The following is an 18,870-nucleotide window of genomic DNA, read 5'->3' on the forward strand; positions in this document are numbered from 1 at the left end:
TGCTCCAGTCTTCCTGTTGTCCAAAAAGGGACAATCTCAGTTTCATATACGGATGTCAAATCCCAAAAAAAAAAGTGTGGGAAATGTAGTATATGTTGTCTTATACATCCCAACTTGCCAGAGAAAAAGCAAACCACAAACCTGGAAAAACATGAGCGGTATTATGATTGAAGGAGTTGAGGGGACACCTTGAGCTGGCGAGGATGAGCAGACTCATGATGAAGAATGGGAGGAAGATTCATACATCAATAAGTTCTTGTCAAAACAGCAGAACGGAAAAACTTCCGTGGTTGTGCCCAGCGGTGCAGATTACACCGAAAAAACAAACAAGACTCCCAAACCACGGACAACCAGTCATTACTAACAAACTTTCTCTCTCCATTAGCGGTCCACACACTCACACACACGTACCGAGTGCAATTCACACAGATAGACCTGGGTTATATAGGTTAAATACAGGTGTATATTATGTCATTCGCATTTATTTGAATTAATTTATTAATTAAGTTAAATACTTTGGTATTCATTTGTTGCTTGGTTGTTCGCTTGTTTGTTTTTGTCATGCTTTTTTATGAAAAGTTTGATGGCAAAACAGAAAAGCAAATATACTATTAAAGGATATTAATTAATTAAAATAAAAAATATTAAAGTCTTCTATGTCGTATCTTCCATTTTCATTTAGTAAAAGTTTTGTAATTTAGGCTGTTTTGGTAATTGCAATTTGTTTGGTTATATGTCTCTATCGATTTACACATTTTTATTTCAGTTTTAGATATTTAGTTATTTCAGTAAATAAAAAATTAACAATGAACATGTTTCTTGGCAACTTCCGAAAAAACTATGTTGTTACACACACACCAACACAGACACCACCACACACACACACACACACACACACACACACACACACACACAAACACACACACCACACAAACACACACACCACACACACACATATCAGTGAATGTTGATTTATTTAAATGATTGATTGTATAGCTATTTTTACTTTAGTTAAACTATAAACAATCCTAACACACCACTACCAATACATAAGATTTTTCACGACTTCTAATTCTAAATAATTCTAATTATTTTTTCTCTCCCCCCCACCCCACACGCATCCTGTTTCACAACGGAAAGCATGTCACAATCATTAAAGTAACCCCAAAGGGTGTAAATGCCATTTCATACTGATTTTTTTAAAGTGAAAGTCCTGCCCCAACTGATACGAGATGACGCAGCAGTGAAGCATAAATGATTCGCGCAGGTGAATGTGAATGCATTGAGCGTTCAGTCTGTTTCTCCAGCTGGGTTTATCAGCACATGCCTGCAGGCCATGCTCTCATTCCCAGTGTTTCAAACCGCCACAGGCAGACCTCCACCTCCACCTCCACCTCCCCCTCATCCCGTGAGCAGCACCTCTCTCTGATGTGCTGATGAATGCGCCACTGGAAACAGCGCTGTGGTAATTTAAGAGACTGACAGGAACTAGTAATGCATCAGTCTAAACACAGGGATGGTTAGTATGAGAGGGGTGTTTGATACACTGGTCAGCTCAAAACATCACTGAAATTCAGAACTTAATGTATGATCACTGGAAATGAGTTGACAGGCTGCTACTCCTTAGAAAGTCACTACCTTGGATACCCTGAATGAAATCAGTGAAGATCTCCTAAAGGTTTGGTCGGGCTGAGATTCAGATTAGTGTGCAATACAAAGTTTGATAGCATTTAAAACCATCAAGATAACATGTCCTCTGTAGCTGTGCATGTTAAAATGACACTGAAAGTGTGAACACATAATGTCAAACAGCCTTCAGTGAAACAAATGAAATGGCACTTAAAATCTAACAGAGCATATGTCATGCTTAAATCATTTATTTATATGTTCTTTTAGAAAATGTATGTGGCAGGATGCTGAGTAAACAAGTGAGACACAATGTGTATATGTGAAGTGAGTTTTCTATGAAAAAAATAAGCCAAAAATCAAAATAGAAAAAATATATTTTTTAAAAATATATAATAAATATTATTTATTTAGCAATAAATAAATAAAAAGCAAAGCCTATTTTAGCCATTTAAACACACACACACACACACACGCACACACACACACGGACACATACACACACACAAACACACTCTCACACACACACACACACACACACACACACACACACACACACACACACACACACACACACACACACACACACACACACACATTATATTGTGATACTTTAATCACAATTATGCAACATTTATGCCAAAATCATGCTAAATTTAAAAAACAGGTTTTATTGGCATTATGGTAGTGAGAACGAGATTAATTTGCATTATGGCAATGAGAAATTAAACATTTTTGTATTTCTTTCTTTTGGAGTGAAAACATGACATTATCTTGACAGGTAATGAAAGACTGATTAGATCTATTTCAAGTGCATCAGATTTAGACACCAAAAATGGACATAGTTCCTGTGACCAACAGAGGAAGACAGTGCCAAAATCTGCATAAACATGCCAATTCTACAGGCTGTCATTTCTGATTGGCTGACTGAACCTTTGGTGGGAAGAATGTGATTTGTGGAAATTTGAAGACTCATGAATAAGCAATGATCTTGTGCTACAGCGTCTGACTATAGGGGAAGGAAGAGACCCTATGAAACGATATATTAATCAACGCTCAGATAATGAGAATAAGACTCCAGATGGGATTCTGTGGATGTGATGACGATAAGTCTGTCAGAAAGACAGGTTGACAGTAAATTTCAGGGTTGGCTTCACTGGATTACAAAAATTAGCTCAATCACTAAAATCAAATAATCATTAAAATCATTTGACTGGAAAATAGCATATAATGCTTTGCTGGGGCTTAATTTTAACTGACAGTGCCATCATAAATCTTGTCTGCAAATAAATGTCAGGTATATGCCGGTCTTGGATCATCTTTCTCTCATTATCGGTTTATAAATGAGTTTTTAAAATATCAAAATCAAAAGATTAACTATTAAACTTTGGGGTGTAACTTTTTCCCACACTGTTTGTACATGAACTAAATTTCAGACATGATATTTCCCACCCATATCTGCACCATGAACCAATATCTAGACCATAAAATCATAGAGATTTTTGGACCCCAACAGTAAGCAACCATCTAACACCCAAGCAACAGCTAAAACATGTCAGCAACCACACAGAAATGCCCTAGCAACACCTAGAACTCATTAGCAATCCATAGCAACACCTAAAATGTTAACAACCACATAGCAATGCCTAGCAACACCTAGAACCCATTAGCAATCCATAGCAATGCCTAGAACATGTTATGAACCACATAGCAACACTCTAGCAACACAATAGAACTCATTAGCAGTCCCATCAACACCTACAACATGTTATCAGCCACATAGCAATGCCCTAGCAACACCAAGAACTCATTAGCAAGCTATAGCAACAGGTTGCTAACATGGTAGTAACCACACAGCAATGCCATAGCAACACCTAAAACTTGTTAACAACCCTATAGCAACAGTTAGAATGTTAGCAATCACATTGCAACGTCCTAGCAACACCTAGAACTCATAAGCAACACATAGCAACACCTACTGTAGAAATGCTTTAACAACCTCCCACAGCAACATGGCACAGTGGCAGTGAGTTTTACACAATAAATCACCACTCACATTTTCTTTACAAACTATAAACAAATACATTTTCTTCTGTAATCAATCAGTTTAGATTGTTTGCATGAATAATTGCTAATGAATCTGTTCTTATAAGATCAAGATGAGTAACCTGTGTAATCTGATCCTGACTCTGCAGATAAAAATCTGCAGTGCTCCATGATAAGATCACAAAGGACTAATGTGTGGTTATCTCATCCTGACCTGCAGCAGAAATACAGCGAGCTGCATGTATCATAGATGGCGTATGATTCTATCAGCATGGCTTTACAGTCAGGATATTAGGAACTGTTGGAGAAGAAATTACTTTAACATAAAAAGACACAATGAAGTGCTATTGTTCAGCATATAAAATCAACCCCCATCTATTTTAAAAGGGTAAAAGCATAATGAGACACATATTGCTTGGTGCCCTAATCAAAATGAGAAATATATTGGAAATGCAATAATAAAACATCAAATATAAAAAGAAAATAATGGACGATTTATATACACATTCATTTAGGTTTCAGCTTTGTCTCAGATGTTTCTCGTAAAAGAATTTGACAAGAAATATTTCATATGGAATTCATATCGAGATCTCATACATGTGCGATTAATCTGGCCTGTTTCTCAGGAGAAACATCTGGAGACCAGGCAATTCAGTAAAAGTCTCTGTTTAACACTGTAAAGCCAGACATATTAAATAATTGTCCAAAGAAAACAACTTTTTTGAAACCATTTATTGAATATTTTGACAAAAATCTAAAAAGAAAATACAGGTGCATCTCAGTAAATTAGAATGTTGTGGAAAAGTTCATTTATTTCAGTAATTCAACTCAAATTGTGAAACTCATGTATTAAATAAATCCAATGCACACAGACTGAAGTAGTTTAAGTCTTTGGTTCTTTTAATTGTGATGATTTTGGCTCACATTTAACAAAAACCCACCAATTAACTGTCTCAACAAATTAGAATACTTCATAAGACCAATAATAAAAAAAAATTGTGAATTGTTGGCCTTCTGGAAAGTATGTTTGTTTACTGTACATGTACTCAATACTTGGTAGGGGCTCCTTTTGCTTTAATTACTGCCTCAATTCGGCGTGGCATGAAGGTGATCAGTTTGTGGCACTGCTGAGGAGGTATGGAAGCCCAGGTTTCTTTGACAGTGGCCTTCAGCTCATCTGCATTTTTTGGTCTCTTGTTTCTCATTTTCCTCTTGACAATACCCCATAGATTCTCTATGTGGTTCAGGTCTGGTGAGATCGCTGGCCAGTCAAGCACATCAACACCATGGTCATTTAACCAACTTTTGGTGCTTTTGGCAGTGTGGACAGGTGCCAAATCCTGCTGAAAAATGAAATCAGCATCTTAAAGAAGTTGGTCAGCAGAAGGAAGCATGAAGTGCTCGACCCTTCCTCCAGACACTAGGACCTTGGTTTCCAAATGAAATACAAAACTTGCTCTCATCTGAAAAGAGGACTTTGGACCACTGGGCAACAGTCCAGTTCTTCTTCTCCTTAGCCCAGGTAAGACAGCCTCTGATGTTGTCTATGGTTCAGGAGTGGCTTAACAAGAGGAATATGACAACTGTAGCCAAATTCCTTGACACGTCTGTGTGTGGTGCCTCTTGGTGCCTTGACCTCAGTCTCAGTCCATTCCTTGTTAAGTTCACTCAAATTCTTGAATCGATTTTGCTTGACAATCCTCATGAGGCTGCGGTTCTCTCGGTTGGCTGTGCATCTTTTTCTTCCACACTTTTTCCTTCCACTCAACTTTCTGTTAACATGCTTGGATAGCTTCTTGGCAATGAATGTTTGTGGCTTACCCTCCTTGTGAAGGGTGTCAGTGATTGTCTTCTGGACAACTGTCAGATCAGCAGTCTTCCCCGTGATTGTGTAGCCTAGTGAACCAAACTGAGAGACCATTTTGAAGGCTCAGGAAACCTTTGCAGGTGTTTTTGGCATGTCACCATATTCTAATGTTGAGATTTGAAGTGAATTGGTGGGTTTTTGTTAAATGTGAGCCAAAATCATCACAATTAAAATAATCAAAGACTTAAACTACTTCAGTCTGTGTGCACTGAATTTATTTAATACACAAGTTTCACAATTTGGGTTGAATTACTGAAATAAATGAACTTTTCCACAACATTCTAATTTATTCTATTTTAATAACAAATGTGGATAATGTGTTTTTTTTTTGTTGAGTATCACATTTGATACATCAGGCTTTTATGGCTCAGTATGATATATGAGAATATGGATCTCATATGAGGAGAAAAAAAATCTGAGTTTTTATTCAAAAGCCCAAACTGAGCAAAAATATCCAATTTGTTTTGCTGGCCAAAAAAGTAAGATGCAATTCTGACAGCTTGTAATGTTAATCGGTGAGATTATTATAAGAGTATACCAGACTACTCAGAAAAAAATAAATATAAAAATATTAGTTGTCACTCTATATGTGGCAACAATATGTCTTACATGCCAAACAACACAAAGCATGCTGGGACATGATTAATGATCATTACCTTGTCATTGACCACACTCTTGCCATCCCAAGCCCAGCCCCGCTTGGTGAAGTAGTTGACGGTGGCGAACTCAATCAGGGCGGAGAAGACAAAGGCGTAACACACTGCGATGAACCAGTCCATGGCTGTGGCATAGGCTACTTTTGGCAGGGAGTTACGGGCGCTGATACTCAAAGTGGTCATAGTCAGTACAGTGGTCACACCTGAGAGGAATACAGACAGTGTTGGGGAAAGTTACTTTTAAAAGTAATGCATTACAATATTGTGCTACTTCCTAAAAAAGTAACTAATTACGTTACTTAGTTACTTTTTATGGAAAGTAATGCATTACATTACTTCTGAGTTACTTTAAAAATCTGGGCGGGGCTTGTTTGTTTTTTTTTATATAAAAAAGTTCTTCTTTTACAAATGTAAAAGCCCCTTCACATCAAAAGTGAAATGAATATGCCTCAGGGTGAAGGAAATGTAAATTCACGTCTGTACAGTAGAGGGCGCAGCGCAAACAAATCGCAGGAGAAGAAAGTTCAACACTATTCAGCAATAATAAAACTGAAACACAAAAGTGTCATTTTTGCTTAGTATGGTTAAATTGGATCTCTGAAGGTCAGTAGCAAAGACATTGGTTAATAAAATAAAATTAAATACATAAATATTTTATTTACATATTTAATTATTGTAGGTTCGTGTCATATTCTTAGTTTGTATTTGACTGTTTTAATTCATTTTGAGGAATAATGTATCTGTTTTTGTGCAGGTGAGATGAGTAAATACATGTTCATATTTAGTCTAGAACTAAAGTAAGATCATGTTCACACACAACGCTCTGCACTTACTCCTGATCAGGGACGTGCACAGACATTTTGAGAGGCAGGGGCTCAAGTTTAAAAAAGGGAACTTGTCATATTTATTTAAAAAATTTTCTAAACAAAACGTTAAATATATTAGGGGTGTGCAATATTGACAAAAAATGTATCTCAATATTTTCTGGGATTTTATCAATAACGGTAATTAGATGATATTTAAGGACTCCTCTTAAGGACTACTGTGGACATCTTTTCCAAAAAATTTTTTTTTTACCTTTTATGTGCATTTCTATCTTTATAAAACCATTTATATAAAAAAACCTTTTCCAATCTTTTAAATGGATTTTTTTACCTTTTATGGGCATTTTTACCCTTTTTAAGAGATTTTTTTTTACTAAGAGTATACATCATCTTTTCAGTCAGATTCTTAAATTGAATCAGTCAATTAGAATAATAAGTCATTTGGGCTGTTACCAAGCAAATGAAATAAGTATTGACAAAAAAAAAGATTGCAATGCAAAAAAAAAAAAAAAAAAAAAAAAAAAAAGAAGCCGCCGCATTAGAAGGGGCATTTAGATGCATTTACACACGGTTTAATACAGGACGTTAATGTTTTAACCTGCAGTTTAAAATTTTTTTAAACATAAAACGTTGAATACTGATATCTGAAATATATAAATATATATTTTTTTTAAATGAAAAGATACTTTAAATTGTGAAATTAAAACCGCCAATAGGTGACAGCAAGTCGCTGTTAATAAGTGAGTCATTGTGACTGAACCGAATCATTTAAAGGGTTGATTCATTCAGGAACAAAACAGCATCATATTGCTCAGAGACGCAAATTGTAACTATATTTGTTTTGCGAAATAGAGCAAAGAAAAGTCAATATTGTGTCAAGTGTCTTAATATTAAATTCTTGTTTATTGAAATTACATAAAAAAGACCAAACGTCTCTAAAGCTTGAGTCTGTAAGGACCCTGCCTTTATATCTTCAGTGCACCACATGGTTTCCAGCCTTTAGGCTTCTAATCATCCAATAACACAACAAACCTTTGGCCTCTAACGCCTGAATCGCTCTCATTCTTTTACATTTCTGTTACTTTCTAAGAACTCTGTTGTGTTTACTGAAATGAAAGTATTTTTAGAAAACGCCTTGTGAATTACAAGGAAGGGCTTGAATAATTCTGTTTTTGAGGGGGATTATACAAGAAGATGACAGCCTTGTTCAGTTGTGGGACAGGGAAGACAATAACCTTAATGAGAATGCTCCGGCACTTTCACGACTTTCAGTTTGCAGTGCTCTGAATGCTCTCACTGAGACTCTGTGAAATCTAAAGGGATTCTGGAGAGGAACCTGTGCGTTCCTGACTCCTGCCTGATCCAGGTCTGCAGTGACAGATCGGCCTGACAGACGGCAAGCTTGGGGATGCAAAACACGAACATGGCACATAAACAAATGCCTCCCAATTAATTTCCATCGCCGTCAAACTCTTCAGTATTCAATCCCAGGTGGGATGAGCATGACAGCAGTTTGAAACGGGCTGACAACCAGAGAAGTGCAGATAGCGAGTGTAGGATGGATCACCTTCCCCTGACTGTCAGACACCTTCAGCCATGATACAGGTATCCATCCAGTGACAGAGCAGTCAATGCATCAGTCAAAATCTAAAAAAGACGTTACAGTGAAAGTGAAAGGCGAAGGAGGTCAATATAAATGCACAAAATGGACACATTTCAACTGACCATCTTAAATGTGATTACAAATCGTAGGAAGTGCATTACTTCAGTGTGCAAATATCATAGAGAACACATTTACACATGAAGAGACATTTACCCATTAGTCATTATGAACTACCTCATTAGGCCTACTTCTCAAAATATGGCTAAAGCAATTGGTTACTAGGCAAGTAAAGTGCACCAGTTATGTGATTAAACTTTTATTAAAATTTTATTAAAATAAGATTTATAAAATATAATTTGAAAGTAAAAAGACACAACTAACTGGGCAATTAAACTTTTTTTTTTTTTTTAATATTAAATATCACAACAGTCATTAATAAAATTTAAGGTTTAAATAATTTAATAAATAAATAAATGAACTAGGGAAGTGTACAAGTTTAAAGTGCAACAGTTATAATTATAATTTAAATACAAATAAAAATAATATCATTTTACAGTAAGATGACACACATTAGCCAAATCAAAGTTTTATATTAAACCTCACAACAGTCATTAATCACTAAATTTAGGGAAGTAAATTATGTTATGTACAGTTATGTGATTATAATTGTAATAAAAAAAGACAGTAAAAAGACAGCTACTGTAAATTAATCTAAATCATTTTTATGTTAAACATCACAACAGTCATTAATTGTAGGGATAAATAAAGTATAGCAGATTATCCAGTTATTTATTGAATATGGAGTCTATTATACAGGTGTACAGGGAGGAGTGAAGAACACTGAGGAACCCTGATTGCCTGGGTAGCGGGTGATTTGCTTGCTGAAGTGTTCAAATCTTTAATCATCTCATTTGTAGAGATGCTGTCAGACTCTAGACTGCAGGATGGAGAAGTTTTGGCATGGAGAGAAATGTAATAGAACACACTTCAGCACTTCAGGGAGATGAAAGGAACAGACTCCAAACTGCCTGAAATGACTTCAAATGCTTCCTTTGGCACATTTAAAAAAAAGCAAAACACCCTCTGAAAATCCATCATCCTGAATTTAGGTTATAAAATAGCACAGTGACCAGCAGAATGACTGAATTCTGTTAAATAATTTTTCAGTTTTCTTCAAGTATCATTATCGACCAATCTGCAAACAGAGCTGGGTAGATGACTTATGAATTGTAATCAGTTACTGATTACAGATTACATGACAAAATTTGTAGTCAGTAATATAATCTCTTAGATTACACATTTTTGGTAACGTAATCTGATTACTTTTGGATTACATTTAGATTACATTTGTGCTAACCCTTATTTGATATCACATATAATGAATTAGCCTAATCTTGTGCTATTTTGACAGATAAAAAAATATATATATATATTCCAAAAAATATATTTAACTCACCAACAAGAGCCACAATAGCTTCTTTTTCAAGTGCAATGTATGGAAAGTTAATACTTAAAAAAAATACTAACACTAATGTACCTTGCTGTTAGTGTTTGCTAGTAACACTGAATAAAACAAAATCACATCTTATGATTTTAAAGCATATTTACTTAGAATTAACTACATTTAGAAAACAGCTACATTACAAAAAACAATATTGAAAAACATTAAATTAACAACAATATCCCTGCTAGGTCAAATATATATATATATAAAAAAACACACTAGAAGTATATATGACTGTATCAATGAAAAACATCAAACAATAGCTACATTGCAAACATGAATTCTGAAAAAGACTAAATTCACACAGAAATGACATTTCTATCCATCTCAAAACATTTTAAGTGCATAGTAACAATGAGGAAAAGACACAAAACGATGTAGTACACATGCCAGACCAGCATGTGGCGCTGTAATCCTGCCATAGAGACACATTAAGAACGGAGAAGACATGGACTATGCGCATAAAGCTTGCGCTCGGTATACAAACGAACATGGAACAAAACATTTATTAATTTGTGTTAATGTTAGTTAATAAAAAGACAATCGTTCAGTGTTTGTTAATGTTTTTGTTGCTGTTACGTGACGTAGCAGTGTTTGACTAGGGGCGAGACGTGGGCTGATGACGTCATCGTTTCAGAAAATATATGGATTTGTGGTCCACATGAAAACGCAAAGGCGGCGTTTTCGAATTTATCCACTCTGGGACCCGGTTTAAAAAAATATCGGTTTCACTCTCCCAAAACACCGGATCTGTGTGGACGAAACAACTATACGATACAAAATGTATGCGTATACAGCGAAACGCGTCTCCGTGTGGACGGGGCCCAAGTGCATAAGGTAACATTAGTAACAATGAAGAAAAATCAACATTGCAAAAAATATATTAAAGAACATGAAATTCCCAGCAATAACTTTGCTAGGTCAAAGATTTCCGTGGACAGCAAATTAATCCGTGGTAGGCAGATCTTACACTGAACAGTGACATTTTCCCGTGACTTTCTTTAAAAATGAAATGATGTCAGTACATCCAGTGATTAAAGGCTGCTTTCCCCGCTATTTTCCATTATCATGTTGCTGATTTCTTCTGAGCACGATTCTGACACCCCTCTCCCTCTCCGCCGGAAAAACTCGAAGTATCACGAACGTATATAAGCGGCAGGTTTATTAGGAAAAAATATAAACGTTAAAAAAGGAAACTTAGGAGAATCAATTAATTGTGAACAACTTATTACCATTGTGTAAATAATATGTAATCATGTAATCCATAAAAAAGTAACTGTAGTCTGATTACGAGTATTTTAAAAAGTAGTTTACTCTAATTACAAGTACTTGAGATTTGGAATCTGATTACGTAATCCAGATTACATGTAATCCGTTACTACCCAGCTCTGTCTGCAAATAAACACAGCCGAGCCATCATACATGGCGAGACCAGGCGCTTTCTTCTCCACTGTCAAATTAAAGAAGTAGTTCACCTAAAAATGAAAGTTTACTCACCCTCAGGCCATCCAAAATGTAGATCAGTTTATTAAAGCTATATTATGGATTGAAGTTAAAAGCGTCTTGATGGATTTGTATATTATAAACATGCTGCTTTTTGCTTCACATGATGTTAACTGATGGACTGGAGTTGTGTGGATTTCTTCTGGATCATTTTTTTTAGCTGTTTGGACTCTCATTCTGATGGCACCCATTCACTGCAGAGGATCCATTACTGAACTAGTGATGTAATGCTACATTTCTCCAAATCTGTTCTTATGAATAAACAAGTTCATTTACATCTTGGATGGCTTGATGGTGAGTAAAAATTTTCATTTCTAGGTAAACTATTCTTTTTAGCTTTGCCCTAAACGAAGGGCTGCTTATTTCCATTCAACAAAAGTAAACGAGTATAGTCAATATCCAAAATGAAAAAAAAATTAATAATAATAATTCTACTGAATTAGTCAACATGGCTCAAGCACTACAAGTCTTCTTAAGTCATATGATAGCTTTGATTAACATTTATTCACAAAAAAACAAAAACAAAAAAAAAAAACAACCAACAACAACAACTAAAAATCTTCAAACCTGTCACAATGCGATCATTCACAACATGAAAAACCAAGACATTTGGCATCACTGTCATCAAACCTGTGGTGCAATGTGTTTTTTTAGACACCATATCTGAACTAAACTTGTTTGAAGATTTGAGAGTTGTAGCTGATGGCAAGATTTTCCACAAACAGCTTCATAATTTTGGTGTACTCCTTTCACGAAGCTATTGCATCACATCAGAGGACTAGAGAATATAACGCACGAGTCATACAAAACAATTTTATGGTGCATTTTTGTTATTTTTGGAGCTTGAAAGCCCCAGTCTCCATTATGAAAAGCACTCTGGGCATTCCAGCGATATAACTGCTTTTGTGTTTCACGGAAGAAAGAAACTCATATGGGTTTGCAATAACATGAAGGTAAGCAAATTAACAGAATTTTCATTTTCAGCTGGACTAATCCTTTAATACTTTACTAATGCAACAAACCGTGTATGTACAAGTGTCATAATAAAGTATACATTAGATAACGCTCTGGAGCTATTTAGCCAGGAGCAAATTTTCAATTATGTAGCTCTCAACTGCCTTCATGCTTATCTGAGCTCCATTTTAATGCCATTCTCTCTATTTCAACTTTGATATCTCAAAACCTCTTAAAACTCTAATAAGCAATCAACGACATGGTAAAAATGTCATAGTGCTTTTTCACAAATACATCTGAGGTTCTACAATTAATGCACCCCATTAATACACTGACTTTTCAGGGTTATTATTTGAAAAGGCAAGATCCCTTTGAGAGCACTAACTCTGAACATTTGCCTGATGGCAGGTTGTTTAAAAGGCTCATATAATAGACGGATAGTGCGAGAAAGATAAGAAACAGAAAGAGTGACTGGGACAGCTGAAGAACTGCCAGAAAGACTCCAGGGACAGAGAGATACTGACGACAGAATAAAGACAGGCAAAAAGAGAGAGACAGACGGTAGGGGCAGAAAGACATCTGAACCTATGCCAGAGGTACTCATCTCCTCAGCGTTACCTGCTTAGCAACACAGAGCTCAGGGAATCTCCACGGTAACCGAATTGTTCCGTACCTGAGCTCCATAAATCCTCACAGAAATGCTCAGAAAGGACCGGTTTCCCTGCAAAAAGTCTCTAATCTAGGGCAGAGGACTCTGGAGCCAGAGGCTCCCAGGGCTCCCTGTGCATTTCATGGCTTGAAGGTCATATCTTCAGCTACAATAGTGTTTCTCAGGATCCTGGAGTACAGCGACATTTTGGATGTTTTCAATACCTAAAATAACCAATTTAGGTCATAGAGTCTAACCTGATGAACTAGAATCAGGTGTACTGCTAAACTGGAAAACATGCTCCAGTTTTTTTTGCACTAAAACTTCATTCTTTCGTACTTTCAGCCAAGACATCTCTTCAATTTTCTACTTGGAAATGAATGGGTAACTATGGTAACTGGGATTTTTATATACCATGAATATTTCTCAGTTAATTTCTTCAACAACATACATAAATTATATGTAGACACACACTACATAGATCACATATATCTATTGTTAGAATTGTAAATCTAGACTTAATATCAGCCATGTCAATTTTAATCTAAGATCATGCCTTCACTTCTTTATTCGGCTCAGTGTGACCTTAGTCCTCCATTAATCTGTCACAGTAAATTAATATATGCAGACTTTCTGCATCAGTTCGGCTGGAGGCCAACAGTGTGTCATAAAATCCTATATAAAGTCAGAAAATCAGTTTGGCAACAGTGAATGTGTGGAAAGTTTGCAATTTTAATCAACCATTATATTTCAGACATCACCATATAATATGATAATATCACTCAAGATGATGGTTTCTGGTTATTACTGTCTATTTATGATATTAAAACAGCTCCCATTTGAATTCCAAGCAACAATACACATAAAAGTAGGCTTCAATGAACCAAAAAAGGGGTCTTGAGCCATATGAAACCCTGTAAAACTAAGGAAGAAATGCATGCTCATTGAAGTCTCTTAGAGTTGTCAAAATGAATTATGCTCCCGACAGCATTTTTATTTTCGCCTTTGCAATACTAATAAGGTGTCATATTTTCTTCTTTGAAGTAGCATCCAAAGTTTTAAATATTTCAAAAACCCAGATCATTCTGAAGTTTGTGACTAAGTGACTAAGAGATTATACTCACCAAAAACAGTCCGGGCCGGAACAGACTCTCGGTTCAGCCAGAAGGACACCTGGGACAGGATGACGGTCATGATGCACGGCAGGTAGGTCTGAATTACAAAATAACCAATCTTCCTCTTCAGGTGGAAGTGGGCCGTCATCACAGTGTACTCACCTGTGAGGAAAAAAGAGAGTTATGGGAAACAGTCCAAAATGAGACTAAAAATTGGCTTTGTTGGGTAAATAACACCAACTGGCAGGTTTCTTTTGCATTCTCAACATAATGCATGGTTTAAATCATAATATAAATGCAACATTATGAGTAAGTAATGTGAGAGATTCAAGTCAGATACACAAGCGGTTTACTTATAAAGCTTAGTGACTTCTGACAACTTATTGGAAAATTCATCCATTAGATGTTTATCTAGGAGCCTACAAATATGTCTATAAAAATAAATTGCATATATTTACATGAAATTATATGTTTACAAAGAAATCGTCCCGTTTAAGGAATAGTTCACCCAAAAACGAAAATGTACTCATGTACTCTTCCTCATTAGTTTGTTTCTTCATGAACAGATTGCAGATTATATCACTTGCTCACCAATGGATCCTCTGCAGTGAATCCAAAATGAGTGAGTCCAAATAGCTGATAAAAACATCAAATCCACAAGTAATCCACACACAATAACTACATTAAATGTTCACCCAATGAAAATGCATTGAAAGGAGTTCTCAATAAAAGCTCAGTTCGTGCCATCCCTATTCTTGAGGGATGTGGGATGAGTTTTTGGGTGGAATGCTGTCTTTTCTATGAGTAAGCTGGATGCGCTAGGTATGATGCATTCACAAGACTGACTATAATAGACATGTAGGAACTTCTTCCTTTCTGGTGTCTCCTGAGGGATAGTAGTTAGTGTTTGCAAAAGCACGTTCAGTTCTCGAAGGGGTTTAAGGCACTCATAGTGATTCATTGGCATCTGTTCTCGTATGATTCTTTTAAGAGCGATAGAATCTGTCATTTGAACTAGCATGCTTCAGATTAAATGCGCGCTTTGCGCGATGTGGTCGCAGTAATTGGTTCCACCCAGGCTTGACTCTCTCTTGAGGGATGAGAGTTGAGCGCCTGCACCCCATGGTCAGGTCCTGTGACCGCCATTATGGTGAGGCGGGATTAAGCGCAGGGGTTGTGGCCAGAGCACGGATGAGTCAGGAAGTTTTCCTTTTTTGGCTCCTCTTGTTGACTCAAATAACACTATTGTTCTTGATGTGTCAAATTCTGAGTAATTAGGGACAGAAAAGAACTGTAGTTAGGTAGTAGCCTAAGTTGTTAGGCTCTCTGTGAGCCTTCTTTTCTACTGCGAGAGTTGTTAGACCTCCCACTCAGAAAAAAAAAGGTACAATCTGGCTTCACCACACAGAGCTTCGCTACGATAGCTATTGTGAGTTGTACAGTAGGATCTCTGTGAGCATCCTTTGTAAATGCCTTCTCTAAAATCCATGTTTATGGTAAGAGCACACGCTGACTGCTTCGTGCCTTTCCTGAAATCCATGCTTATAGTAAGGTCATGTGCCGAGTGCTTTGTTGCTCTTAACCAGAGTAGGTCTGTCAAGTTGACTAGGTTCTCTGTGAGCCTCCTTGGATACTACATGCATTGTAAGGCTGATAATACACGGGGCAACTTTTTGAGCAATGTTGCTGGGCAACTTTGGTTAATGTTGCTGTCAACGGGCAACCAGGTGAGACACAGGGTCCATGACTAAAGTATCCAGATAGAAATTTGTTACCTTTTTTCAGTGGGAAAGAGTTATCTTAATTAAGCCTGAGCGTAGGATATTATTGGTCTCCTCCTGACTTTAGAGAGTCGTCATGCTGACGAAAGTTGCTAGGCTTTGTAAGTCTCCTTGGCCATCGTGAGCATCATCAGGCCTCCTCTCGTTGGAGAGAGCTATCTTTATTAAGGCCTCCACTCTCCAGAGATCTGCTAGAACATCATTTTGCAGGTTTTAGGCTCTCTGTGAGCCTCCTTGCACAGTATCCTATGCGTGGGGCGTAGTTAGTTCTCCTCTTGTTTTAGAAATTTGTCATGCTGAAGCCTCCAATCCTAGAGCTCTGCCATCTACTGCGAGCATCATCAGATCTTCTCTCACTACAGAGAGTTATCTTCATTGAGGCCCTCCACTCACCAGAGTTCCACTAGGACAGCATCTGTGAGTTGGAGGCTCTCTGTGAGCCTCCTTACAGGATGTCCCGAACGTGGGGCATAGTTAGGCCTCCTCTCATTTTGAGAGTGGTCATGCTGAGGCTCCTGCTCCTAGAGCTCGGCTAGCCGGTAGGGTAGTATACTAGGATGTTAGGCTCTCTTGGAGCCTCCTTGGCTACTGACCTTAGTATGGAGTGTTGCTGGGCCGCCTCTCATTTTGAGAAGTTTTGTGTTTAGGTATCCACTCTGCAGAGCTTCGAGGGTCAGTTAGCTCTGAATGTTAGGCTCTCTGTGAACCTCCTTGGATGCTGGCCTGAATAAGAATGTACTTAGGCTTCCACTCTCCTGTTGAGGCCTCTGTTCTTGATAAGATCCGGCCTATGATTAGGTTGCTGGTGCAAGGGGGAGGACTCCTTTGGGTCTTAGCTCAGCCAATAAAGCCTTCATACCTTCAGCATGACGGCAAGTGTATACCATTCCCCATAGTGCCCTCTAGGGGACGCAGCACGATACCCATTCGAAAGGGAACATCTCAAGTTACACATATACCCATGGTTTCATGATCAGTAAGAAATATTTATGGCTGAGGAATTTCCGCAATTCACTCACCATCAGAAAGTGCTGCAAAAATCTAATTTTCAATCCTGATGGGAAACCTTAAGAAAAGAGTGTGCAAAATGGGAGCAGGTGAAGAAGTGGCACTCTGTAAATAGAACATCAAAGAGCAAGATTATGAAACTCATATTGCAACTAAGGATATTCTGTAAGAGCTGATGTCACAAAGCAGGGGAGGAAAAGATAAATGTAATTATAAGCTGGGAGCTCTTTGAGGGATGCCACAATTTCACATAATCTCATGAAGCCCTGGATGAAATGATCAGGTCAGTATGCAGCGACTCTACAGTTTGTTACTGAGCAAAATGGCATAAAGAGAGAAAATCACCTTGACATCATCATGAGGTTTTTAACCTCATTATCACAGAGCATTATCCCAACCACATAAAAGACACAGAAACGTGGCAAGCTGCCTGGAAATGGAGAATCTCTACCGGCAAGCGGCCCACAAGACAGACTGAGCGAGATAGAGAGAGAGAGAGGGAAGGCATAACCAAAAGATGGAGAAAGACATTGGTTGCCTATGGCAACAGAAGAGAGACATCTATCTGGTGCCTTTCAATCTTGTGGAGGATGCCACGCTGGTGCCATTTGGCAAAAGGGGGGATCTCCTCATCCTTTCTGCAGAGGAAGCACAGACGGATTTTAGCCAGCTCTAATCCTGAAAAACCCACTCTTTTCTTTTCTTGTTCAAGTGCACACAGTATCCTCTTGGAGTTCCTCCTTTCACAAGCACCAGTTAGCTCAGCACGGAGCCGTGGAGGGGAAAATAAGCACAGTTGAGGCTGAGCCACATCTGATTTAATTTAATTAACAGCAGTCCACTGGAGAAACAGCATGATGAAATGTAAATGTGCGAAGAGAGAGAGACACAAAAAAGAAAGTGAGAGTTCAGGCCTGTATGTGTGTGAGAATGTGTCTCTACTGACTAAAAATATGAGTACTTTAAGAGCCTATATCATTATTGCGGAGAAAGAAATAGCTCTTTCAAAACCTGGAGTGCTGTCTATTTTAAATTTACAGGATTTTAAAAGGATTGTAAAGTATCATACACACCACTCTTGACATGAAGACTGGTCCAAATGATAGACAACAACCTTGCTGGCATCTTGTATACCACATTGAGGCCAAGTTCTGCCAGCATCACGTGTATCCCGGAATTATTATTGTTAACTTAAATGATTAAAAACATGTTTGGTAATTGTTAAAAAAGTTAAAATAAAAACTAAACCTCAACCAAAACTAAAAGTTAAATAAAAATAAATTCAACATAAACAGTATTGTTTAAAACAAAAATGAAGAAAGCAGATCATATTTACTTAAAAAAAAAAAAAAAAAAAAAAAAAAATTAAATGAGAACTCATGATAAGTATTATACATATTAGATTTAAAACTTAAACTTAAACTACAGAAAAGTTGGAAAAATTGCCTAGGCTGCAACTTAAATAAGTTGTGCTATGTATTATGCATATTGGTGTGTGTTGTTAGCTTAGCAACATGCTAATATCTGTATCTATTGGAATCAATTGTGGGTTCAAACAGGTTTAGCCTATGCAGATTGTTCCAAATCAGTCTCTTATGAGGTTCATTTTTAGTGAGGGTTTTGCCTATGTTGGCAGTATACAGTGAGGCAGCTCTCTAGGTTTTGTAACAGAGCTAGCGTGTGTGAGTGTGTGTCCGAGCTGCAGTCTGTGCACCATGAAGATGTTAATTAAAG

The 18,870-nt window shown here is 37.2% G+C and overlaps 1 pseudogene; it reads right to left on the reverse strand.

Annotated features, from left to right (window-relative positions):
• Nucleotides 1-18,870, reverse strand: part of LOC122147387 — a 41,624-nt pseudogene that overhangs the window by 15,968 nt on the left and 6,786 nt on the right.

This window comes from Cyprinus carpio, chromosome A14 (genome assembly GCF_018340385.1).
Source record: "Cyprinus carpio isolate SPL01 chromosome A14, ASM1834038v1, whole genome shotgun sequence".
Lineage (NCBI taxonomy): Eukaryota > Metazoa > Chordata > Actinopteri > Cypriniformes > Cyprinidae > Cyprinus > Cyprinus carpio.